The sequence below is a fragment of the Mauremys reevesii genome, linkage group 6 (genome assembly GCF_016161935.1).
Source record: "Mauremys reevesii isolate NIE-2019 linkage group 6, ASM1616193v1, whole genome shotgun sequence".
NCBI classification, from domain to species: Eukaryota; Metazoa; Chordata; order Testudines; family Geoemydidae; genus Mauremys; species Mauremys reevesii.
Window position 1 is genome coordinate 88155845 of NC_052628.1, and position 27427 is coordinate 88183271.

General features: G+C 40.9%; 1 long non-coding RNA gene across 2 annotated transcripts; it reads right to left on the bottom strand.

Moving 5' to 3' along the window:
- On the bottom strand, positions 1–27197 carry LOC120407877. 2 transcript variants are annotated; one of them, XR_005600295.1, is made up of 3 exons: positions 25197–27197; positions 7275–7403; positions 1–1969 (listed from the first exon to the last, which is right to left on the bottom strand). It is a non-coding gene; the product is annotated as an uncharacterized LOC120407877 (long non-coding RNA). The 2 variants fall into 2 exon arrangements; XR_005600294.1 differs by lacking the exon at positions 25197–27197 and adding an exon at positions 10060–10145.
- Positions 27198–27427: the final 230 nt, after the last annotated feature.

The following is a 27427-nucleotide window of genomic DNA, read 5'->3' on the forward strand; positions in this document are numbered from 1 at the left end:
TTAATGTGGAGAGCCATACAAAAGACATGGAACACTCCGTAAGTACTGCTGGCTGCTGCACAGCAAAACATAAAAAGCAAGGTTAATAATATTAGCCCCAGAGAGGGACTGGATCCAGTCATGCACTGGAACATTGGAATTCATCAAATTAGTGGAAAAGAACTAAAAGCAATATGTGTTCAGAGCAGTAACAAAGACTCAAAAGAATCTAGTGTAGGAAAAAACGGAAGGTGTAGTATGGAGCAGAAGATCCCTATTTTGCATGGGAGATGGCAGTAGACCTGCAGCCAACAGCAGGGGAAGACAGGTGAGAAATGCCCCTGTGCTAATGTACTATACATTGTCCTAGCTAAGGAGTATTAGCCCTAGATCGCCTCGTCTCCCCAATCATAGCAAGTTTTGGCTCTTGGTATTAAGATGATATAAAATATGTAAGGCAGTAAACTAATGAGAATTACTATTAAGCAATGTAGAGGTTGGCATCAATCAACAACAATCGGCTCAGAAGCAGAAAGAGCAAAGGCAAAAAGTCAGAAAAGCAGTTTTTCTGGAGCTGATTTGTTTTGGTTGCTTTCAGCATCAGGCGAGGCCAAGTATAATGTATGTTTAACAAATGTGATGTGCCGTCAGCTGATATGATCGACTCTCTTGTTAAGACTTCTGAGGGGAGGGGTGGGTTTCAGCATTTTTTTCTTTTCATTAGGAAAAAATTCTAGACATTTTATGGGAAATGACTGTGAAAACAATGAGCCTGATCTTTGAGCTTGGTTTTTCTGCTTCACACACTATTGGTGAAATTTCTAAATGTTCGCACAGCCAAGTACCCTGTTGTATGCTTCAAATGGGGCCCAGCACATGTGTAGGCATTCTGCAGCTATTCAGAACTGATTTGCAGATGTACTTAAGTTCTCAGAGTGTTTTGGATGCTAAGCCCTTCAAAATGGCAGTGTCAGGGCCTGGCTGAGGAGCTGAGCACTAAAATAACATTTTCAAAAGTATTCAGCAGCCCAGACACATTCTGTCAGGTGCTCCTGAGTTAGTTATGCCTGGTGCATGGTTAAGACAGGCGGCACAGTTAAACCAGTCAAGCACCAGCAATACCCATTGATTGCTCTGCATGCCACACACACGGGAAACAAACAGTGAGCTGATTTGAAAAACTCAAACACATAAGAGAAAAAGATGAGAGGGTGATTCAGACAGCTAGAAAAAGGCTCAGGGAGAACAAATAGTAGCTTAGGGAGCTAGAATCAATTATTGCAGGCCTTCGGAGTCCATGACTTGCAAACATGGTTTTAACGTGCCTGACTTCAGCTGATATTATGGTAACTGCAAGTATCACTCTTTCTGGATAGTTTCTAAAATAGTCTGTTATAATCAGGTAGTACACGCGAATGTGAGAAAAGCATCATGTGTTGTGTCACCAGATGTATAGGATGAGATAGAAAGAGGGAATAGCTAAGGATGGAAAAACATTACAAGCTGTTTGTAGTGGATGGAAGAATCAACACTTCTGACCTGTGCATTCCCAATATACAATGAGCTTTCAGCAATCTTGGGCATACTCATGAAAGATTAAAAAATAGGAGTTCCCACATGATTGGAAGCCAATGTTGGAAAGGATACATGAAGGGCACTGTGGAATTACTAACTTAAACAGCAGAGCTGGGGAAGTCTTATTTGGATCAAAGACAAACAGTAATATTGAGTTCATTCACCCTGTCACAAGGACATACAAAATCCATTTTGTGTGTGCCAATTCTGATACACACAGCCCCAACAAGTTCATTTGGTATGAATGGAACACAGTAGACTAGACTAGATGGGGAACCTTAATAGCCTAGTTATAAATACTAAGGCACAGTCAGGCTCAGTGGAAATCTTCAAACCATTCATTCAGGCTGTCCTTTCACCAAATATGTAATGGGGGACAGGAGAGAGTTGTGATGGTGATGGAGACGTCTCAGTTCTGCATTAGAGGGGAAAAAAGCAAGAAAAATTATTTTGGGGTAAAAGAAGTTTCACCTAACAATTCCTAAAATGTTGGCTGTACACTTCAGCACTATATTAAATAACATTTCCATTCCCATTTAGATTTTTTATTGTCATTTAAGCATCTAGAAAAGCAGATGGGAAAATGTTTGGAGCTTTTTCATTCACAATTGTTCAATAGCCAAATTTCACTTGAAGAACTGGTTTCTTGGCAAAAATCAGTTTTAAATTGTTATTAAGGAACTGTTACATTTCATTTAAAACTCTAAGGCCTGGTTCTGTGTTCTTTACATACCCCAGACTGCTATTGACTTGCCTTCCCTTCATGGGAGTTTTGAGTATGCAAGGAATGCAGGATCAAGATCAGTATAATTGAATGGCAAAAAACTTTGACGACACAGAGTTAAAGTTGCCCAGTGATAGTTTGTCTTATTCAGCAAAAATCAAGAGGAGAAAGTTTTTAATTACTCAAGGTATTTACATTAATTCAGAAGCTTTGCTTCTTATGAGCTGATACACTGTTGTTGCTGCTTTCTTTAAATAAAAAAATAAGGGGAAACTCTTATTTTTAGTACTGTGTATTCCATGAGATGTCAGCAACTCTTCAGTGGCTTTCAGTTTTGTTTCATGTCTAATAATTAATTTCCACCATGAATTTACTGTGTTTCTATCTGTTTCCCCTAGGTTTGTTAAATCTCAATGCCCCATGCTAATATAAGGCAGAGTGTGTCACCCTTCCTTACAATGGGTAGTACCACACTCTGCAAGCAGTTCCAGTGATTTCAGTGGTGGTACTTGAAGGGGGATGGTGTTACTCAACAAGAGTGAGCATGGCAAAATCTAGCCCACAGTAAAGGAACTACAGGCACGTTTACACTATGAGGATTATAGTGTCATAACCCTGTAGTGTAGACGTATCCTACAGCTCCGGAAGGAGTTCTTCCTTTCATTTAGCTAGGTCTACATGGGGGTTAGGTCAGCATAGCTACAGCACTCATGGGTGTGAAAAATCCACACCTCTCTGTACCGTAGCTATGTCAACCCAAGTTTTAAGTGACGATCAGGCCTAAATTATTCTCGTGAGGAGCTAGAATAAAAATCTAAACTTTGAAAATATTTCTAGGGATGTCAAACGATTAAAAAAATTAATCGTGAATACCATTTTTGAAAATATTGTTGAATGTTTTCTACATTTTCAAATATATTGATTTCAATTACAACATGGAATACAAAGTGTAAGAACATAAGAACATAAGAAAGGCCGTACCGGGTCAGACCAAAGGTCCATCTAGCCCAGTATCTGTCTACCGACAGTGGCCAATGCCAGGTGCCCCTGAGGGAGTGATCAAGTGATCTCTCTCCTGCCATCCATCTCCATCCTCTGACGAACAGAGGCTAGGGACACCATTCTTACCCATCCTGGCTAATAGCCATTTATGGACTTAGCCACCATGAATTTAAACATTGTTATAGTCCTAGCCTTCACAACCTCCTCAGGTAAGGAGTTCCACAAGTTGACTGTGCGCTGCGTGAAGAAGAACTTCCTTTTATTTGTTTTAAACCTGCTGCCTATTAATTTCATTTGGTGACCCCTAGTTCTTGTATTATGGGAATAAGTAAATAACTTTTCCTTATCTACTTTCTCAACATCACTCATGATTTTATATACCTCTATCATGTCCCCCCTTAGTCTTCTCTTTTCCAAACTGAAGAGTCCTAGCCTCTTTAATCTTTCTTCATATGGGACCCTCTCTAAACCCCTAATCATTTTAGTTGCTCTTTTCTGAACCTTTTCTAGTGCTAGAATATCTTTTTTGAGGTGAGGAGACCACATCTGTACACAGTATTCGAGATGTGGGCGTACCATGGATTTATATAAGGGCAATAATATATTCTCAGTCTTATTCTCTATCCCCTTTTTAATGATTCCTAACATCCTGTTTGCTTTTTTGACCGCCTCTGCACACTGCGTGGACATCTTTAGAGAACTATCCACGATAACTCCAAGATCTTTTTCCTGACTCGTTGTAGCTAAATTAGCCCCCATCATGTTGTATGTATAGTTGGGGTTATTTTTTCCAATGTGCATTACTTTACATTTATCCACATTAAATTTCATTTGCCATTTTGTTGCCCAATCACTTAGTTTTGTGAGATCTTTTTGAAGTTCTTCACAATCTGCTTTGGTCTTAACTATCTTGAGTAGTTTAGTATCATCTGCAAACTTTGCCACCTCACTGTTTACCCCTTTCTCCAGATCATTTATGAATAAATTGAATAGGATTGGTCCCAGGACTGACCCTTGGGGAACACCACTAGTTACCCCTCTCCATTCTGAGAATTTACCATTAATTCCTACCCTTTGTTCCCTGTCCTTTAACCAGTTCTCAATCCATGAAAGGACCTTTCCTTTTATCCCATGACAGCTTAATTTACATAAGAGCCTTTGGTGAGGGACCTTGTCAAAGGCTTTCTGGAAATCTAAGTACACTATGTCCACTGGATCCCCCTTGTCCACATGTTTGTTGACCCCTTCAAAGAACTCTAATAGATTAGTAAGACACGATTTCCCTTTACAGAAACCATGTTGACTATTGCTCAAGAGTTTATGTTTTTCTATGTGTCTGACAATTTTATTCTTTACTATTGTTTCAACTAATTTGCCCGGTACCGACGTTAGACTTACCGGTCTGTAATTGCCGGGATCACCCCTAGAGCCCTTTTTAAATATTGGCATTACATTAGCTAACTTCCAGTCATTGGGTACCGAAGCCGATTTAAAGAACAGGTTACAAACCTTAGTTAATAGTTCCGCAACTTCACATTTGAGTTCTTTCAGAACTCTTGGGTGAATGCCATCTGGTCCCGGTGACTTGTTAATGTTGAGTTTATCAATTAATTCCAAAACCTCCTCTAGTGACACTTCAATCTGTGACAGTTCCTCAGATTTGTCACCTACAAAAGCCAGCTCAGGTTTGGGAATCTCCCTAACATCCTCAGCCGTGAAGACTGAAGCAAAGAATCCATTTAGTTTCTTCGCAATGACTTTATCGTCTTTAAGCACTCCTTTTGTATTTTGGTCATCAAGGGGCCCCACTGGTTGTTTAGCAGGCTTCCTGCTTCTGATGTACTTAAAAAACATTTTATTACCTTTGGAGTTTTTGGCTAGCCGTTCTTCAAACTCCTCTTTGGCTTTTCTTATTACACTCTTGCACTTAAGTTGGCAGTGTTTGTGCTCCTTTCTATTTGCCTCACTAGGATTTGACTTCCACTTTTTAAAGGAAGTCTTTTTATCTCTCACTGCTTCTTTTACATGTTTGTTAAGCCATGGTGGCTCTTTTTTAGTTCTTTTACTGTTTTTCTTAATTTGGGGTATACATTGAAGTTGGGCCTCTATTATGGTGTCTTTAAAAAGGGCCCACGCAACTTTCAGGGATTTCACTTTAGTCACTGTACCTTGTAACTTTTGTTTAACTAACCCCCTCATTTTTGTATAGTTCTCCCTTTTGAATTTAAAGGCCACAGTGTTGGGCAGTTGAGATGTTCTTCCCACCACAGGGATGTTGAATGCTATTGTATTATGGTCACTATTTCCAAGCGGTCCTGCTATAGTTACCTCTTGGACCAGCTCCTGCGCTCCACTCAGGATTAAATCTAGAGTCGCCTCTCCCCTTGTGGGTTCCCGTACCAGCTGCTCCATGAAGCAGTCATTTAAAGTATCGAGAAATTTTATCTCTGCATTTCGTCCTGAAGTGAAATGTTCCCAGTCAATATGGGGATAATTGAAATCCCCCACTATTATTGGGTTCTTAATTTTGATAGCCTCTCTAATTTCCCTTAGCATTTCATCATCACTATTACTGTCCTGGTCAGGTGGTCGATAATAGATCCCTACTGTTATATTTTTACAGTGCTTACTTTATATTTATTTTGATTACAAGTATTTGTACTGTAAAAAACAAAAGAAATAGTATTTTTAATTCACCTAATACAAGTACTGTAGTGCAATCTTTTTATTGTGAAAGTGCAATATACAAATGGTTCACTGTGATTAATTGACAGCCCTAATTATTTTCCAAAAGTGCTAAGCAAATGTATAAAAATCTTTTTCTGGTTAAAAAATAACTTGCACTAATAATGAGACTATTTATTTTTAGACTATGACATTAGGCCTTATCCCTCCCAAATGCTGAGGAGGCTCCTGAAAGACATACTGCTTATGAGGGACAGGGTCCAATATGGTTCCACCTCCTCTTGTAGATGCATCTGAGGAGTTAGAAACATCTTAGCCATTTTTAAGGGTACTGTGTGTGTAAGTGGCAATGCTGTTCAGGAGAGCTATAACTGAGGCAAAAGTAACTCATCCAGGAGTTAATGAGCATAACTAGGAAGTGTTTCCCAATATTCAGTATCTTATAGACATGCACACGATTGCAATGGATTATTAAAACATTAAATTCTCTTTCTCATATTGAAGCTAATTTTGGGTTGGTTCCATTTGAAGCCAAAGAATGACTTTCAGTCCAAATGCCCAGTTGTGCAAAATCTTCTACTACGTATAGCACTAAGCCTCGCAATCCAATAAGTGTTTGCAGGATCAAGCCCAGGTTATTTTATAGATACCTAGCAATCAGAGGAATACTGTCAGGTATGCTTTTCATCATTCACATTGAAAGAATTTTTTAAATCTAATTTTACTTTCCCCTTTTTGCATTTTTCTTTTGTTATTTGTTTTTCTTTGTTTGACACAAATGGGGGACCAACCTGGTGAGCTGGTGAAGGTTTTAGTTGGGAAAATGCAGCAGAAGTAAGAATGTGATGCCTGATCTCATTTTTGCCAAGCAGGCCAATGCACCTAGGGGCTTTTTTTAGCTGCCATTCTTTCAAGAGAGATAAAGGATTAAACAATGAGTCATCAACAATAAAAAGACCTACAGGCCTGGATCATGCAAACAAGTATGTATTTGATTTTAAGCACAGTAGTCATTCAATTTTCTTCACTGGAACTATTCCCATGCTTAAAGTTATATATGTTTGAGGCCTGGTCTACACTTAAAACTCAGGTCTACATAGCTATGGTGCTCAGGAGTGTGAAAAATCCACTCTCCTGAGCTCCATACCTATGCTGACCTAACTCCTGATGTAGACACAGCTAGGTTGACAGAAGACACAGTCCCTGCCCCAAAAAGCTTACATAGGCAAATATTCCATTAGAACCTAGAAGGTCTGAAAGCTTACATAGGCATATATTCCATTAGAACCTAGAAGGTCTGAAAGCTTACATAGGCATATATTCCATTAGAACCTAGAAGGTCTGAAACATGATTTAAATACTCTCTCCAGCAGTGAAATGTTAATTGCAATAACTCTTGAAATTGCTACCTTCTTCACCCCAGGCTAGCGAGAGATTTCTGTAACGACAAGCAGAGATGGCAGATTGGTATTCCTTACTGGTTATATGCATGCTGTGTCTGAGTCAAGATATGAAAGATGCAAATAGAATTTTCATTTAAAGACTCATCACCCAAGGCTACAAGTTAGTGTGCAAACTTTAAATTGGTAATGCAAAACAAAAAAAAACCTTTATGTTAGGGAGGCACTGTACTTCTGGAGGCAGCATGTTTTTGGCCAGGATGTAAAATAATTCTTGATCACATCTAATTAAAGATCCTGTGGGTATTTCTCGCAAGAATTGCCACTAGTGTTTTGGCCAGATTCCAATCTTGATAATTGAATAATGTTTGTTTATTCTGCCCTTGCAGTTTCAATTGTGTTCATTATTCTTCACTTCCTTTCCTAACTCTTGTGTGTTATTTTTATGCACTAACACGTGTGTATACATATAAAAGTGCTTTGGGATCTTTGAGGCTGAAATGAATATGTAAGATATTTTCATTATAAACCTGACCAGTACCTCCAAAGAAGATCTATAATGATGGAATTTCTTTAGAGCAAAGGTCCTGGGGCTACTTTAAAAGCTTAGGGAGTTTTACCTTTAGTATGATTTGCCTTTATGAAGGAAGGAACTCCATCCCACTCTCTCATCTCTTAAAAGTTCTACTCAGATCCCTAAAGTACAGACTTCACACGATGATAAAACTCTCAATGAAGACTTTATTAAATAGTTAGGAGCCTACTTTCCTGTTCTCCGCACTATTCTAACTACCATTTTGACAGTGAATGATCTGCCAGCCCACATACCATCAGTCTCTGTAAGATACACTTAGTTAAAAGAATGTTATGGTTGCAAAGTCAAGCACTCAAAAGTTAGGAAATGTCAGAATTAAGGTTCTCTGTGCAACCTTAATTCAGCCCTCTTGTTCATATGAATTATGGTACAGTCTTTAATTACATGATACCCCATATTATTATTTTTTCTTTTCCTTTCAGTAATTCCTGTTAGCTGATAAATTCAACCTGGCTTCTGCCAGAGTGCTCAGCACAATATTGTCATGGTCCCTCAGCTCACACCATCTTCAAAATGCCTAAGAAAGGCATCAGAAAGAACCCACAGAGGCCAAATGCAAAAAAGGGCTAGGGTACGGAGGATAAAAGTAGGAAGAACTAATACACATACTATCTGCACAAAAAGAGCACATTTGTTCAATAATAGGCATCTCCTTTTACATTTCAGAGTAGAATTATACTTTAATTAGTAACTATGAACTGATATTTCATTTAGAACACAGTGAAAGGATCATACTCTGAAATTAACAACAGTTCTAAGTAAACTAATAACTTTGTACTTTTCCTAAGAGTGAAGTCTGTAGACTTAAGATAAAGGGGCAATATCAGATATATTGCTTTTTTAAATTTTTGATTAAACATTATTTTTGCATGAACCGTGTCATAGGAAATAGAACATTGATTTTTGCACCAACATATTAAAATATAATAGTGTAAAATATAAAATTTTTGTTTTCATTTGAATTATTATTAGGTAAAGGGAAATAATACTGAGCTCTGCAGGGGTTGCAAAAAGACAGAGAAGGGAAATAGAAAGAAAGAAAAAACAAAAGTAAGACATGGTGTTCATACACCGCAATATTTGTAGTTCATAAGGAGCTATGCTTACATGGGAACTGCATTTATAGAAAAGTAACTAATAAACATAATACACTTTTATTTCCCACAGGTATAGTCTGTAGTCTCATTATTAAGCATTGCCCTTGACTAACAAGAAAATACATAAATATGTAAAATATTTTGTCTGAGAACAATCTCCTTCATTCTTCAATTTTACATATACACCCCACATAGAGAAATTAATACTTATAATCATACCTGTGCAACTATATTGAAGTCAGTGAGGTTGCATGAGAGTAAATGACAACAGAATTATACCTAATGCCGCCTTCTAAAATTTCATACAAAATCTATGCTAATAAAACATTAACATTCTACAGTTATACACTCAGTTTCAGAAATGCCAAAATTTAGGTTGAATGTTCAGCCTTAACTCTGCCTCCATTGGTTCATGCATTATGATACAGTCTTTCATTACAGGAGAACTTACTATTTTTCAAACACTAAAATAAAATATTTTAGATGTTTACAATATTAATGTCAAGGTCATACATGTAAACCAAAATTTGGCATCTCCTGACTTCCAAGGGCTTAATTGTACAACTTTAATATTTAATTAACTACAAAACACTATATAAAAGAAAGTTAAGGTTGCACTGAATGAGGCAAAAATGTGGAAAAAGTAGAGCTTGATGATGATGATGATATAATGCATATACACACGGCGAGCAAATTAAGGTTGAACAAACAACCTTCATTCTGACACTTCCAAGTTTTAAATACTTGATTTTGCAACCTTAATATTATTTTAATATAGTTTTTAATATGATTTCACAGGTTTTTAAAATAAAAGCAAACTGAAAAACAGATTTTCATCCTGTGGAATCATGTTGACTACTATATGTGTTTAGTGGTAACAGACCCTTTTGCCCCTATCCCTCCCAAACCTAATCCGTCCCATCTAATCTATCCTTATCCTTGTCTCTCAACAACACCCCCTCTGGCTACATGTCCCAATCTCCCTCTACCTCGTCTACCTACCTTAACTCCTCAGACCTGTCAACCCCATGCCACTCTCCTCACCCCTCTGCATTGAGGTCAGGCCACTTGCTCTTTTTCTCTGCTTCCTGCAGACCAGCAGAAGGAACGTTCAGAGCACAGGAGAAGACAGTGTCCTTGGTCTCAGTTCCTGTGCTCAGTGTCAGTGTGACCCCCAGTTGTCAGGAGGAGCAATTGCAGCAAAAGTCCTTAAGCTCCACTGGAGCAGAGCCCTTTGCTCTGGCAGAACTTATGATTTTCACTAGCTCAGTGGCCTTCCCGAGCTACAGAGCGGCTGAAGTAGTCAGGAATTAAGCCAGGGGCTTCTGTAGAATTTATAAGGTTTGGAAGAGATTTTGGCAATGCACCTGTCAACTGTACAAGGTCCACAGAAGGCCTTATTCTTTCCCTCTACATGGTACAAGTTCCCAAGAACCCTTCTCTCTGCATCAGTTCTCCCTACCAATTTGCAGCAATTTAGACGACTAGCCAATTCACTGAAAAGATGGATTTGCTGTATATGTCCATAGAGTCACAGTTAGCAATCTTAGTGAACACAATGTACTGTGTATGCTCCATGTATGATTGCTAAGTGCTAATAGTCATATAAAAATCTGATTTTGTCCAGAACAAATCTGTGCCCTGGTCTTCATTGAAGGCTATTGGCATGCCAATTTTCAACTTTCAAACTTCAGCTGATTTGACTGGACGAACACACACACACATCAGGAATTTTTTTATTATGGGGAAAGTGTTTACTTACTCTCCTCGTGCTTAAACAGCTGATCAGTTTTTGCTCAAGTTTACATGGACATTCACTTCAGGCAGAGACCACATCTGGAAAGTGTCAACCCAAAAGGGGTAAGATTCAGATAAGTTAACATAGAAATCATAGAAATGTCTGAAAAGATGTTGTAATTGGAAATTATTAAATGTTAATCATCTCAGTTAATTTTCACCTGTTATAGCACAGTCAATATATTAACATTTCAGCTTTGCCACCTGCTAGATAATGTGTAATGTATAAAACTGATGTCCTGATAACAGTGTTGTGTGGCAGACAATCCAGGCACACACAAACATACCGTTAATGTTCTATAATAAGCAGAGTACTAGCAATTTGCTCCACACTCAAACACCTTGTAAACTAGACTAACTCCCAATTGTGCTGAGGTTCTCAGGTTGCAATACAGTAGCCTTAAAATGAAACATCATTACACTGATCACCAGTTTATTTCATGTTTTTATTTTTAATTGTCCCTACCAACCAGCATACTATGTTGTTATACATTTTAATAGTAATATTTTAAAAGCTAAACATTAAAAAGACTCTCGTCAAACGGCAGCCCCAAAACTAAGAAGTTCTCCCCAAGTAACCACTATGTAATTTAATTTACTCACATTTTCTTGTGATATTTACAAACTTTAAGCATTGACCACAAACCCAAAAAGCTTTTTAAAAAAGATTCCCACTCCAACCACTAGACTTCTCCCATTAGTAGCTCCATTAAACTTTCAGTCATTAGAGAGTCCACGGTACTTTCCAGGAAAAAAGGACTATTGGTCCCATATTGCTAAATTATACTTTGGCCATTCTGCTCTGTAGTTTGTTGAATTAGATATCACACACACTTGTAAGGCGACCATTTAAATGTGTTCCATTTTTTGATGTTCAGACTGTCTTTCTTGCAAATGTAAGGCCAGATTCTGGCTGGCCCTTACTTGGGTGTCCACGGCAGAAAGCACAAAGTGCCTTTCTCTGTGTTTGTGTTCCCCAGGTAAGAGCTCTCCACAGCTGTAGTCCCTGTACTCAGCAGAGCACAGGGACTGTTATTTCAGGATGTAATCCACCTGAAAGGAGCAGGGAGAGTGTGGGGCCATAGACCAACTCTATTTTTCTGCACCACGCCACAAAGCAAACTGGTGTGGTGCACCCCCAGAAGGGGTGTAGAGGTACAGCAATGGGCATGCTCTTCAGCACTGTGGAGCTCAGCGAGGAATTCTGAAAATCTCAAAATGCATATTTTTAAATGAGTGCCTTATAAACACATGTAATAATAATTCAGTTACAGGAGAATGTAATTACTTCTTGACTGGGAGTCAGGAGAGCTGGGTTCTAATTCCTTGTTCTTCCCCTGACCATCTGTGTGATCTTGGGAAAATGATTTCACTTCTCTGTCTCAGCTTTCCCATCTATTTAAATGAGGTAATCTATACTTACCTTACTTGATAAAGTGCTTTGAGCTCTAATGGATGAAAACACTATATAAGAGCAAATTTATTATTACTGTTGGCAGTGTGCAACCCATACTGTTTCAGGGGAGGGAGGGGGGGTAAAGCATGCCAGAGTACTTAAAAACTGATAACCTCTGATTTGTGATGTGTATATTTAATTCATATTTATTTTAAAATGCACCCATCCAAAGCCTTAAGATATGAAACATCCTATAAAATACATACTCAAATACACAACTGTTATAATTTTTGTTGTTCAACAGTGATGGAAGTTAAGGCCATATCTGCAGTCTTTTAGGTGAGCTACTTGCACTAAGTATCTTTAGAAATATGCTCCTGTGCTTTCAAATTGAGTAGCATTTTCTGAGATTCACAACTCTATAGGAAACACTTCATCCACCATAGAAGCACAGCCAATTTGGCTAAAACCATGCCATCTATTTAACGGTGAAGAGCCACACTATGCAACAGGTTTAGGCATGGAAATGAAGACTAGGAACTGCAGGGGAAATTTTAGTTATACAGAATGTAATTGCCCAAATTGGAATTTGGATAGTGTGTTGGTGTTAACCATCTGCTCTTACAGAAGGAATGATGGGAATCTGAATGATCAAAAGTTTTAGGACTTTATATTTACGTCTCACTTGAAAGTCAGCAACTCCAGCAACGTAGTGCCCTCTAATACTATGCTGAGAATTAGCATAATGCTGACCCAGAATACTAGCATAAGGCAAAATGTATCCAAGCTAAAAATATACTACAAGCCTTTCAAATGGAGAATCCCTTGTGTTGATTTCAGTGGGAGTTTCACCGATTGGTTTCTCCATCTTTATCTGGATTTTTTAAAATTATTATTCTCTGTACAATGTTTTAATTTTCTTACTGAATTCTAGGTTTGATTTTATGAAGAGTTAAACACAGATTTTAAAAAATTCTCATTCAGAAGACAGACATTATTATGTTTAATAATTAAGCCTGCTAAAAATCTTCTGTCAGGGACTACTATTTTTTATGTTATCTTTACTATTCTCATTAGCACTACTGAGCTTTCATCAATCTTCAGTTCAAATTAGGGTTCTTTCTTTAAAGGTTATTTCTTCTAGATGAAGAATGATATCACATTTTAATAAGAAGTCTATAATTATGGTGTCATATGTCTGCAGCTGCAAATAGGGCATCCCTATACCACAAATTAAATGTCTTTACCTTATTTTTAAATACATTACTTCATAATTTCACAGCCCAATCAATGTATTAAATTCAAAGAGACTTAAGTGATCACCTTTTAAAAATTCTCTTCACTTCTTCATTACACATTTACTCTTCATTAAAAATTCTCTTAATTTCTTCATTACACTTTTCCGCTAATATCTTTGCAGTCCAAAGTTCATAATATTTTTTTTTCATGTTAGTGAAGTACAATAATTTTTGGATAAGTGCTTCCACCTCTGTGGGAGAAAAAATTCTTCAGTATATCCACCTCAAAATAATCATGTCGTATATGTTTTCTAAAGCTTTCCATTTGAAAAGACCCGTGGAGTAAGTTTGTTGTCTGTAGTGTGTGTGTTTGTGTTTGTGGTGTGCTTGCTGCTTGACTGAAATATACCATGTGGTCTGTTTGTTTGGGGGACCGTGTGCTAAGCCTAGCAGCCTACTAGGCAAGACTGAGAGCTTGTTAACGAGGCTTTGATCCCTAAGCCCTTTAGCACCCATCAACCTTTAATCAGGGGACCGGGCTACTCAGGAAGACCAGGGCTTTAAAAAGCCGCTCCTAAGCAACCAGAGGAGCTAGTGAACTGGAGCAGCTAACGGGAGTTTTGTGAAGGAGTTTAGAGAGAGACAGTGGGGGTGGGGAGGCTAGATACACTTATCATTCTTTAAACTTAAAGCCCAAACCACCCACTGATAAAAACAAAACAACATAGGAACGAGCTTCCGGAGCAAAAAGATAATGCAGGCAGAAGTCCAGCAATAGAGTGGGGGCTATCCAGGTTATTGCACCAGATGCAGCATGTATGACTCTCTCCTCTCTGGGCAGGTGGCATATATGTGCATTTGGTGCAAAGAGCTCCTGGCCCTCAGAGACCGTCATGGGCTTTGGAGACCAGAGTGGCTGAACTGGAGGAGATAAGGGAGACAGAAAGATACTTAGATGAGATTTTTTGGGACACAGTAGAACGGTGCCACTCCTGGTCTGACAGTCTCTTTACTGTTGAGGAGGGTGAAAGTTTCAGGGAAGGAAAACATCCAACTGGAGCAAAGGAAATGATCCATAGTTGGGACCCTCCTTCCTGATGGTGTTGTGGTATCCTCTTGCACTGAAGATGCCTTTCTGGGTAAGGGAACTCCAGTTATTAGGAAGAGACAGGTATTAGTAATGGATGATTCGAACATTAGAAACATAGCTGGGTTTGCAAGGATTGGGAAAACCGCATGGTGACTTGGCTGCCAGGTACAAAGGTTGTGGATCTCTCAAGACATCTAGATAGATTTATGTGTAGTGCTGGGGAGGAGCTGGTGGCCGTGGTACATGTAGGTACCAGTGACATAGGAAAGGATAGGAGAGAGGTCCTGGAGGCCAAATTTAGGCTGCTAGGTAAGAGACTGAAGTCCAGGATCTCCATGGTAGCATTCTCTGAAATGCTTCCAGCTCCACACGCAGAGCCAGTTAGGCAGAACTGCAGGGTCTCAATGCATGGATGAGATGATGGTGTAGGGAAAAGGGGTTTAGATTTATTAGGAACTGGGGAAACTTTTGGGAAAGGGGGAGTCTATACAGAAAGGATGGGCTCCACTAAACCAAAATGGAACCAGATGGCTGGCACATGAAATTAAAAAGGTTGTAGAACAGTTTTTAAACTAAGGGCTGGGGGAAAGCTGACAGGTGCAGAGAGCACATGGTTCGGACAGAGACATCCGTTAGGGGAGGACCTATTAATGGAGATTCTCTATATCCTAGTAAGGAGGAAAGGATGAAAGATGATAAAATACAGGTAGGATCTGATGAGAAACAGTCAAATGAAAAAAAGACTCATTCAATTACATCATGTAATGGCAGACAGCTAAAAAGTGTCAAGTTTTTAAAGTGCTTATATACAAATGCTAGAAGTCTAAATAATAAGGTGGGTGAACTAGAGTGCCCTGTATTAAATGAGAATATTGATATAATAGGCATCACAGAAACTTTGGTGGAATGAGGATACTCAATGGGACATAGTAATACTAGGGTACAAAATATATTGGAAGGACAGAACAGATTGTGCTGGTGGGGGAGTGACACTATATGTGAAAAAAGCGTAGAATCAGATGAAGTAAAAATCTTAAATGAACCAAACTGTACCATACACTCTCTATGGATAGTAATTCCATGCTCTAATAATAAGAATATAGCAGTAGGAATATATAACAGACCGCCTGACCAGGATGGTGATAGTGACTGTGAAATGCTCAGCGAGATTAAAGAGGCTATTAAAATAAAAGACTCGATAATAATGGGGGGTTTCAACTATCCCCATATTGACTGGGTACATATCACCTCAGGACAGGATGCAGAAATAAAGTTGCTTGATATCTTAAATGACTGCTTCTTGGAGCAGCTAGTCCTGGAACCCACAAAAGGAGAGGCAATTCCTGGTTTAGTCCTAAGTGGAGCACAGGATCTGGGCCAAGAGGTGAATATAGCTGGACCGCTTGGTAATAGTGATCATAATATAATTAAATTTAACATCTCTGTGGTGGGGAAAACACCATAGCAGCCCAACACTGTAGCATTTAATTTCAGAAAGGGGGACTACACAAAAATGAGGAAATTAATTAAACAGAAATGAAAAGGTACAGTGCAAAAAGTGAAATCCCTGGAAACTTTTTAAAGACACCATAATAGATGCTCAAATTAAATGTATACCCCAAATTAAAAAAACATAGGAGAATAAAAAAAAATGCCACTGTAGCTAAACAACACAGTAAAAGAAGCAGTGAGAGGCAAAAAGGCATGCTTTAAAAAGCAAAAGTTAAATCCTAGTGAAGAAAATAGAAAGGAGCATCATCTCTGGCAAATGAAGTGTAAAGATATAATTAGGAAGGCCAAAAAAGAATTTGAAGAACAGCTAGCCAAAGACTCAAAAAGTAATAGCAAAAACATTTTTTTAAGTACATCAGAAGCAGGAAACCTGCTAAACAACCAGTGTGGCCGCTGGAAGATCAAGATGCTACAGGACCACTAAAGGACGATAAAGCCATTGAGGAGAAACTAAGTGAATTCTTTGCATCGGGTCTGCATGACTGAGGATGTGAAGGAGATTCCCAAATGGAACCATTCTTTTTAGGTGACAGATCTGAGGAACTGTCCCAGATTGAGGTGTCATTAGAGGAGGTTTTAGAACAAATTGACAAACCAAACAGTAATAAGTCACCAGGACCAGATGGTATTCACCCAAGAGTTCTGAAGGAACTCAAATGTGAAATTGCAGAACTACTAACTGTAGTCTGTAACCTATAATTTAAATCAGCTTCTGTACCAAATGACTGGAGGATAGCAAATGTGACGCCACTTTAAAAAGGGCTCCAGAGGTGATCCCAGCAATTACAGGTGGGTAAGCCTGACTTCAGTACCAGGCAAACAGGTTGAAACTATAGTAAAGAACCAAATTGTCAGACACATAGATGAACATAATTGGTTGGGGAAGAGTCTACATGGTTTTTGTAAAGGGAAATCATGCCTCACCAATCTACTAGAATTCTTTGAGGGGGTCAACAAGCATGTGGACAAGGGGGATCCAGAGGACATAGTATACTTAGATTTTCAGAAAGCCTTTGACAAGGTCCCTCACCAAAGGCTCTTAAGCAAAGTAAGCTGCCATGGATAAGAGGGAAGGTGCTCTCATGGATTGGTAACTGGTTAAAAGATAGGAAACAAAGGGTGGGAATAAATGGTCAGTTTTCAGAATGGAGAGAGGTAAATAGTGGTGTCCCCCAGGGGTCGGTACTGGGACCAGTCCTATTCAACATATTCATAAATGATCTGTGAAAAGGGGTAAACAGTGATGTGGCAAAATTTGCAGATGATACAAAACTACTCAAGCTAATTAAATCCCAGGCAGACTGAGAAGAGCTAGAAAAGGATCTCTCAAAACTGGGTGACTGGGCAACAAAATGGCAGATGAAATTCAATGTTGATAAATGCAAAGTAATGCACATTGGAAAACGTAATCCCAACTATACATATAAAATGATGGGGTCTAAATTAGCTGTTGCCACTCAAGAAAGAAATCTTGGAGTAATTGTGGATAGTTCTCTGAAAACATCCACTCAATGTGCAGAGGCAATCAAAAAAGATAACAGAATGTTGGGAATCATTAAGAAAGGGATAGATAATAAGACAGAAAATATCATATTGCCTCTATATAAATCCTGATACAACCACATCTTGAATACTGCGTGCAGATGTGATCCCCCCATCTCAAAAAAGATATATTGGAATTGGAAAAGGTTTAGAAAAGGGCAACAAAAATGATTAGGGGTATGGAATGACTGCCATATGAGGAGAGCTTAATAAGACTGGGGCTTTTAAGCTTGGAAAAGAGACAACTAAGGGGGGATATAATAGAGATCTATAAAATTATGACTGCTGCGGAGAAAGTAAATACAGAGAAAGGATGTGTAATTTACTCCTTCTCATAACACAAGAACTAGGGGTCACCAAATGAAATTAATAGGCAACAAGTTTAAAACAAACAAAAGGAAGCATTTTTTCACACAATGCACAGTCAACCTGTGGAACTCCTTGCCAGAGGATATTGTGAAGGCCAAGACTATAACAGGGTTCAAAAAAGAACTAGATAAGTTCATGGAGTATAGGTCCATCAATGGCTATTAGCCAGGATGGGCATGGATGGTATCCCTTGCCTCTGTCTGCCAGAAGCTGGAAATGGGCGACAGGGGATGGACCACGTTCTGGTTACCTGTTCTGTTCATTCCCTCCGGGGCACCTGGCCTTGGCCACTGTCGGTGGACAGTATACTAGGCTAGATGGACCTTTGGTCTGACCCAGTATGGCTGTTCTTATGTAAAAAAAACTATGATGTTTTATTTAACTAGATTTTTTTTTAAAAAGAACTGCCAAATTAAATTTTAGGAAATAGTTGAGCAAAAATATTTGCCCATGCAAATTATAACACAATTCTAGACACACAAATTATTTTAATGCAATCTAAGAGAATAAAAATGACATGCAGACATGCAAGTTTATGTAAAAATTGCATGCAGATTTTAAGTGTCTATTTTTGGAAGTGGCATAAAAAATACACATACAAATGCTTAGCATTTACAACTACAAACTATGTTTGCAGCTTCACATTTTACACTGTGTGCTTTAGCCAACTGGCTAAACATGATATTGTCATAACTAAATGCTCAGATAAAGGCCACTCCTGCAAAAGGGTCCACAAGTGAGGACTCTTAGATCCTTGCAGAGTCTAATTGAGATTAATGGGATGTCTCACTGCATGAGGCTCTGCATACTTCTAAATCACTTTGGAGGACTGAGGTGTTAGATGCTACATGAAAATTATAATAAACATTTTAGTAACAATTTTAACCTTTTGTATATAAAAAACAGGTTTGAGTTTGACAGATTTTTAGTGTATGAGTTGTGAGCAGGAATGAAATAATAGACCAGAAGCTTGAACAGATGTTTTCTCTAGGCTCCACACAATTGTACATGAAATACAGAAAGAAAATCAGTGTGCCAAATTTCACAAGAGTATACCAAAATCAGGGCATAATGTTAACATTAAAAGTGAAAAGTTATTACAATAAAGAAAAGAAAAAGGTAACATTCTAAATAAAAGGATACAAATCTCCTATGGTTTTTCTTCCTATGGGCCATATTCTGCCCTTGATTACATACTCAACTCCTACTGTGAATTTTTTTTTTAACATTAAAAAATGGGCAGTCTAGCCAGTTTCAGCAGTTCAGGGTATGAAAATGTAGACGGCTGGATGTATTTCTGTGAGCTGGACATTTCCCTGTGTAGCTAATCAGTACAGTGGAACAGGGTGTTGCGGCACACTGAGATCTCATGGAAATCCTCTAGAGATATCTCCAGGAAAATTTCCTGGAGATACTTGGTAATCCTCTGCCTAAGACTCCTTGGCAGAGCAGCTCTGTTCCTTCCCCCATTGTAGGAAACTTTCCCATGCCATTTGGCAATCACTTGTGCAGGGACCATAGCAGCACACAGACAAGCAGCACAGGGAGCAGGGCAGAAGCCACGAGCATGTGGTAGATGTACCCTCATTTCCCTGCATACCCTGCTAGAATGACCCCCACCTGTGGAAAAGTGTGGGAGAATTTTAGATTCCCCCCCCCAGTTCGCTGCACCACAACCCTTGCAGCGTGAGTGCTCTTTTCCCCATGTGGAGCGTTCCCCCCTCCACCAACACTCACCATGCTTTGGGTGTTCGCAGAGATGTGTGCTTGCCAAGGGTCAGTGAGAAAGTGATAGTTATGTTGCAAAAGGTGTATTTTACTGAAATGTTTCAGTGCTGTGTGTGAATTTAACAATCATGCTTCCATGCATTGTTCTTTGTGCTTCAGGAGATGTGGCCTTCAGGAACACCCCCCGCCTCAATGCACACACTAGCTGAGCATCTCCGTCAGATAAGAAAGTGGGCAAGATGGAGCAAAGACGACATGTTCTGGGAGGTACTGCACTCCTCCAATGCAGAGAAAAGGGAACACAAGAAGTGGTGGGAAGCCAAAAGGCAGGACAGGAAAGAAAATCAGGAGTTTGTTAAGGATGCTACTAAGCGGGTCATTAAAGTAATGGAAGAGGAAACGCAGATGCTGAAGTCCTTAATAACGCTGCAGACTGAGCAGATCCAGGCCCGCTCTCCCCTGCAGCACATTCAGAACTCTTTTCCATGCTTCCCCAAACTCCACCCACACAGTGCTTTCCACTTTTTGGGACTTCTGGGTTTCCCCGTCAGTCCACTCCTTCGGCAACTTTCATAATGATAGCTGGACCTACACACAGGTCTGAAAGTCTACCCTTCCCTGGTACCTCCTTTCACACCAAGCATCTTTGTGTGAGTTGTGTCTTGTGCAATAAAAGCAAAGTTTTTGAATGGTAACTCATCTTTATTTGTTTTCTACAAATTGAGATCGCAGGCACTACCAATATATAAACAGGCAGTTTATTCATGTGCTTGCTGGAATGTAAGGCCCCAATGTCACCATTACTTCCTAGGAAAACTACCTGTAATATTGTAGCACCAATCACTAAGATATACATTACTGGTTCTCATTTTCAGTGTTGCCTCAAAGCCTCCCTGATTTGAATTGCCCCCCTCTGGCCTCCTCTTATAGTGTTGGTATCTGGCTGCTCAAAATCAGCAGCCAAGCTGTCTGCCTCAACGCTCCACCCCTGAGCAAACCTTTCACCCTTACCTTCACAAAGATTATGCAATGTACAGCATGCGGCTATGACCAAAGGAATATTATCCTCATTAAGGTCTAGCCTGCCATAAAGGCTTCGCCAGCACACCTTTAATCTGCCAAAGGCACTTTCCACTGTCATCCAGCACCTACTCAGCCTGTTGTTGAACAACTTCTTACAGCTTTCCAGGTTCCCATGTAAGGTTTCATGAGCCTCTAAGGGGTACACTGGGTATCCCAGGATCACTGTGGGCATTTCAACATCTCCCACTGTAATCTTCTGGTTTGGAAAGAGAGTCCCTGCTTGTAGCTTTCTATACAGGCCGGTGTTCCTGAACATGCATGAATCATGCACCTTCCCGGACCACCCCGAGTTGATGTCAGTGAAACACCTATGGTGATCCACACATGCCTGCAACACCATGGAGAAGTACCCCTTCCTATTGATGTACTCATTGCAAGGTGGTCTGGTGCCAAAATTGGAATATGTGTGCCATCTATTGCTCCTCCAGTTAGGGAAACCCATTTCTACAAAGCCATTCACTATTTCATGCAGATTTCCCGGAGTTACAGTCCTTCATAGCAGGATGTGATTTATTGCACTGCACACTTGCATTAACGCAGCCCCAGTGGTTGACTTCCCCACTCCAAATTGATTCGCGACCAACCGGTAGCAGTCTGGTAGCAGTTGCCAGCTTCCACACAGCAACTACCACATGCTTCTTTACCAAGAGGGCAGCTCTCATTCTGGTGTTCTTGTGCCGCAGGTCTGGGGAGAGCTCCATGTGCAGTTCCAGGAAAGTGGCTGTCCGCATCCAAAAGTTCTGTAGCCACTGCTGGTCATCCCACACTTGCATGATGATATGATCCCACCATTCAGTGCTTGTTTCACAAGCCCAAAGCGATGGTCTACCCTATGCAGCTGTTCTGTAAATGCCAAAAGCAATCTAAAACTGCTCGTATGTCCTATATTCCATGTCAGGCGACTGGGAGTCTTCTTCAGTTAGGAACTTCGCAATTAACTGCACTGCCATCCACAACGTCTTCATGACAGTTAACAGAGCGGCTCCATCCCTTCATGACAGTTAACAGAGGACAGCAGTGTGGCTCCATCCCTTTTCACAAAGCTGCTGGGGTGCACAGCAAAAAGCGCCATTGAAAAATGCAGCGAAAGACAGCCTGAAGCCCATGGAGTGCTGGAACACAAAACAATGCATCACGGGACATTGAGCCCAGTCCCAAGATGCATGGGATAGGTACCCGCAGTGCATTGCTCACACTGTCGATGCCAGTGCCCCAACTGTGAACATGCCCTGCAAACAGAGGGCGCGAGTGTGAACATGACATTCCGATTTTTATTATGTCGATTTCTGAGTTTCTACATCACTTTTGTCGACAAAACTTTGTAGTGTAGGCAAAGCCTTGTCTACGTGTACCACTTTGGATACAGGTGAGTACTATTCCAGCTTTAGTTACGAGGGAAGCAGGATAATGTTTGGTAAAGTGTGGTATGTATTACAGACCTAGAGGGAGAGTGGATATTTGAATGCTAATATCTAACTGAATTATTAAATTTATTCACCAAAATGTGGGTTATTCCTGATCATCCACTATATGTATCTTCTGACTTTTAAAACAAACTTTGTATTTGTGGATAATCTAAGCACTATACCCAGATGTACAGACACTCTTTTCTTAACCTGTGTATTATAAATTTTTTCAACATTAGCTTTAATAAAAAATTTAAATCTGTTCTTATCAGTTTGATTACTGAGGCAGAAACTACACCTTCTACTAGACCTAGAGGGAGCGTGGCAAGGAAGCATTTCATACCCATAAATGTTACAGAGCCTATGGAACTTACTTTTAGCTATTAGCTAACTGCTTTAAACTGGGATTCTGTCTCAGAGAGAGAACAAAGGCAGTGTGGAGTGAGGTGAGGGTTGTACATTCTTACCTATCTTAGCAGGGTTTGTGGGGAGAACAAAGTGTTCTACAGATTGAAAGCCTTATAGAAATTCAGGGAGTGGATCTTATACTGATCCCAGCACCTGTACTACTTTGAATATAGGCTACAACTTTGTTTCACCAGAATCTGAGAATTGGTCAACTATTAATCCATGGGCTGGAATACTGTTAGCTGAGGTGACCACAGACTGTTTGAAAGCGTTCTGTGTTGTCTGGAAAAGGACTGAAATTCTACCATTCTTTTCAAGATCTGAAGAGTTCCGGTGCTAGACATTACATATTATGATCACACTATAAAGACTGAGAAATCATCTCTGAAAGAAGACCAGAGGGGAATGTATTTATATGTGTGTGCTAAAGTATAGGAGTGTAAATGTTATGTTGAAACCTTGCATTTAAATTTTAAATATGTAACAGCAACAAAGGATGGGTAGAGGCTATATCTGGAACACATGTAGATTTGTCTACTAGCTTTTGTTTAAAAGCTACTCATAGTATTCTAAATATTATTTACAATTTTTATACTATTTGTATTCTGTGTGCTTTGAATGTTTGTTTTCTAAACTATGTGGTTCTTTCTTTGAAGTTGACTGGGAACCATTAACACCTACTTGTCAGGGTTTTACATTCTAACGCTTTCTGAAAATATCAAACTCTGGCCTGTGCTTCAGCAGAGTTATGCTGAGGCGCTGAAGAAACAAAATGTAGTATATTGCCTCAGCATTCCCATATTCTGTTAAACATACAATATAAAATGCAAGCTACAAACATAGATTTTGGTTGCAAATGCAGAGCCTGCCAAAAGACCCTAGGGTAGGGATAAATTATGCCCATTTGATTTCAATGGAGAGTTGTATGTGTGTAATTAAGAGTGTAATTTGGCTAAAAAATGTATATGTTTACATGTTGAGTTTAAATTAAGAACAGCTATGTCTATTGTTCAGGGTGGATAGATTCTTGTATTTAAAAAACCTTATTTCTATTAGAAGTTTGTTTTTTTTAACTATAAAAACTTTATCCAAAGAGAAACTGTGATACTTTCCAGACAGATCACTGGGGGGAGCATCCACAAATGACATTTGCCAGAAAGCTTCCTGGTTTTCTGGTAGCATGGTGATTGCTCACATTCAGCTTGTACCCATATAATCTAATCTGGGTAACGGGAGGCACATAACTGCAACACCTCAGCAGCTGACAAGAGAACAAATTTCTCCCCTGCTCCCACATTACTCTGGGGAAGGAGTAAATTATTCTATTCCTTCTATTTAAGCTCCTTAAATTATGGCTATGCTGAACCTAGAGGTGTAATTTCCATCTTGGGTAGATGTACACGTTAGCTTTGATTGAACTAGTGTGCTTAATATAGCAGCGTAGCCACAGCAGCACTGGTAGCAACTCAGGCCAGCTGCCCAAATATGTACCTAGAATCTTGGATGGGATTGTACTCTGGTGGTTAGCCTGAGCCAAACTCCTGCACCATCACAGCTACACTGCTATTTTTTGTGTGCTAGCTTGATCAAAGCTAGTGTGTGTACATCTACCAAACTGGAAACTATACTCCAGCTACAGTGCAGACCTTCACTTACTCTCCCCTGTGCCACTCAGCCAACTACACCTCTACCCCAATATAACGCTGTCCTCGGGAGCCAAAAAATCTTACCATGTTATAGGTGAAACTGCATTATATTGAACTTGCTTTGATCTGCTGGAGTGCACAGCCCCATCCCCCTGGAGTGCTACTTTACTGCATTATATCCAAATTTGTGTTATATCGGGTCACGTTATATCGGGGTAGAGATGTAGTAGGGGGCAGAACCAGGGTTCCTCATATTCCCATCCTTCTCTGCCTATTTGTTTGCAGTGGGAAACAGCAGGTGAATGGTGACTGTTCTCCTTCCCCCAAGAGTCATAATGTCAGGAGGGTCACTTTACTCCCCCAGGCTCTAAATTATACCAACAGGTAACAGCATTGAGGGGCCTGTCTATCAGAGAGGAATAGTTGGATTGCAACTGTGCCCTGGCCACCTCATTGCTGGGCCTACATGACCTGGGGATTCCAGTATGATGGACAAATCCTTGGCAGCCTGGAATGGTGTAGAGCAAGGGTAGGCCACCTATGGCATGCGTGCCGAAGGCGGCACATGAGCTGATTTTCAGTGGCACTCACAGTGCCCAGGTCCTGACCACCAGTCCGGGGGCTCTGCATTTTAATTTAATTTTACATAAAGCTTCTTTAACATTTTTAAAACCTTATTTACTTTACATACAACAATAATTTAGTTATATATTATAAACTTATAGAAAGAGACCTTCTAAAAACATTAAGATGTATTACTGGCACGCAAAACCTTAAATTAGAGTGAAGAAACGAAGACTCGGCACACCACTTCTGAAAGGTTGCTGACCCCTGGTGTAGAGGCTGTATTGCGGGCCACCATCCGACCTGTAAACTTTATGGAACTGAAGATAAGCTTCTGCAGTGCTCTGCTGTATCACCAACCTGAATGCTGCACCCTTGTGGAACCCTGAAGACAATAGGAGCAGCGTTTGCTCAGCATCTCAGGAAAAGGCTCTATTTTAGCAAATAATCCAGATCTTCAACTTGATCACAGTGACAGTTTGACTAATTCCTGAATATTATTTCTTAACTGAAAAAGTCTCCACCAGCCAGTTACTGTAGGTCTTAGACCTGGTCTACACTTAAAAAAAATTAGATCAACCTAGCTACATCGCCCAGGGCTGTGAAAAATTTTGTTCTTTGTGCAATGTAGTTAGGGAGATACAGAGAATACAAGCTGAGTAAAGTGGATTAAAGTTTGTTTGGAGACATGGTGTGTGGAAATGCAAGATGGTAAAAGTCTTCTGCAGATATGTTGTAAGGATAGAGGCTGTGTGTGGGGAGGGAGTAGGTGGATTACAGATTGTGCCTATTGGTACAAAATGCTTGTGAGGGTATAGGCTGGTTACAGGCTATGCATAAGGATTCAGGATGCGTATGTGGGGGGAGTTAGTGGAAGTTTCTAGAGTGTACCTGGTTTACAGATTGTATGTAGCAGAAATGTTAGAGGGACCAGTAAATATGTTATAGTGTACATGGGTTCTCAGTAGGTGGATTACAGGGTGCATGTTTGGGAATGTGTGTAGAGAGTACCTAGGTTACAGGGTACATAGAGGTTGTGTGCATAGGGTTGTAGGTAGGTTACAGGAAGAGTAAGGGATGTAGGTGGGTTACAGGATGTGTGTGGGGGAACAGGATACATTTGAGCGGTCAGTGAATTACAAGGGATGTGTATAGAGGGGTTGTAGGTAAGTTGCAAGGAGGTAGAGGATATAGGTGATGAACAGATGGCTACAAGGCATGGTATAGGCAGGGGCTGCAGAGATGTAGATGGGCCACAGAATGTGCGTGCTGAGGTAGGTGGTGTGCAGGAGAGGGCTAGAATGGGGTATGTGGGTTGCAGGATGGGCAGGCCTGGGGTGTAGGTAAATGAAAGTGCTGGTGTAGGAGTGAGGTGTGTGTGGGGGGCAGTAGCAGGGTTGCAGGTTGGTGTAGGGTTAGGGATGTGTACATTGGGAATGCAGGTGGGAGTAGGGTAAGGGATGTGTATGTTGATTGCAGGACAGGTGCAGAGGTGGGGGATGTGGGTGTTCAGGTGAGTTGTAGGGCAATGTATATGTGGATTGCAGGTTGGTGTATGTGGGTTGCTAGAGATGGGTGTGGAGAGAGTTGAGACGGGTGTACCACAGTTGGTGAGCTGAAGAGTCAGTGTAGGGGTGACAATGGGGTGTAGGCAAGTTGCAGGGCGAAGGCTGTGGGATGGCTCCGCGTGGGGGTGAGAGGCGCGCGTAGGCGGGCTGCACGGTGGATACAAGGGCTGTGTGTGGTCGGGGGTGCCGGCAGGGAGCAGGGTCGGTGTATGCGGGGGTGAGGCGAGTGCACCCAGGGATTGGCTAGTCACAGGCTGTGCGCGCGGCGGCGGTTACAAGACTCTGAGTGCGGAGAAACTGCGGTCCCCTGTCCTCCCTCTAAGATGGCGCCTCCAGACCGCTGTTTTCTTGGCGCTAGGGAAATCGGGCGCGAGGCGGGACTTCCTCCGTGCCCCGCTCTACAACTGCTTCCTCGGGACACGGGTGCTTAGAGGTCTCTGAGCGAATCTCTCGCCGGCCCACATCCGGGTCTTTCCTCCTCCTCCTCCTCTCTCCCATAGCCGGAAATGACGGCAGAGCCGGCCCGCCGATTGCTCGTGCACGCGGGAGCCAGGTGTAACCACGCCCCCTAGTCACGCAAGCCGGGAATCGGCGCTCGGTAGTTGCGACTGTTGAGCTGAGTAACTGTCTCCGCTAACCGCCCTCCCGCGGACGCCGCATTGTGCTCACCAACACCCGCCTGTGCGCGCGCCCCAAGGGGTGGAGCGCTCAGCCCGACCCCACCCCGCGTTCAGTGAGAGACAGGTGCGCTCCCCCCCTGCCTGTGAGGGAGCCGAATCCCCTCCCACCGGCGCCGGGACGGGAGGTGTCAGTCATGCGGTGGCCCCGCCTCTTCCGGGCCTCTCAGGCTGGGCCGCCGCCTCCTCCTCTCTCGCTCGCTCTCTCCCTTTTGTGAGTTATAGCAACCGTTGCCTTGTGAATCAAGCGCCATAGTCACCGTAGTCCTGGCGACTGTTACCCATCAACAACAACCGCTCCTCTCCTCCTCCTCCTCCTCCTCCTGCTGCTGCTCCTCACCCCCAT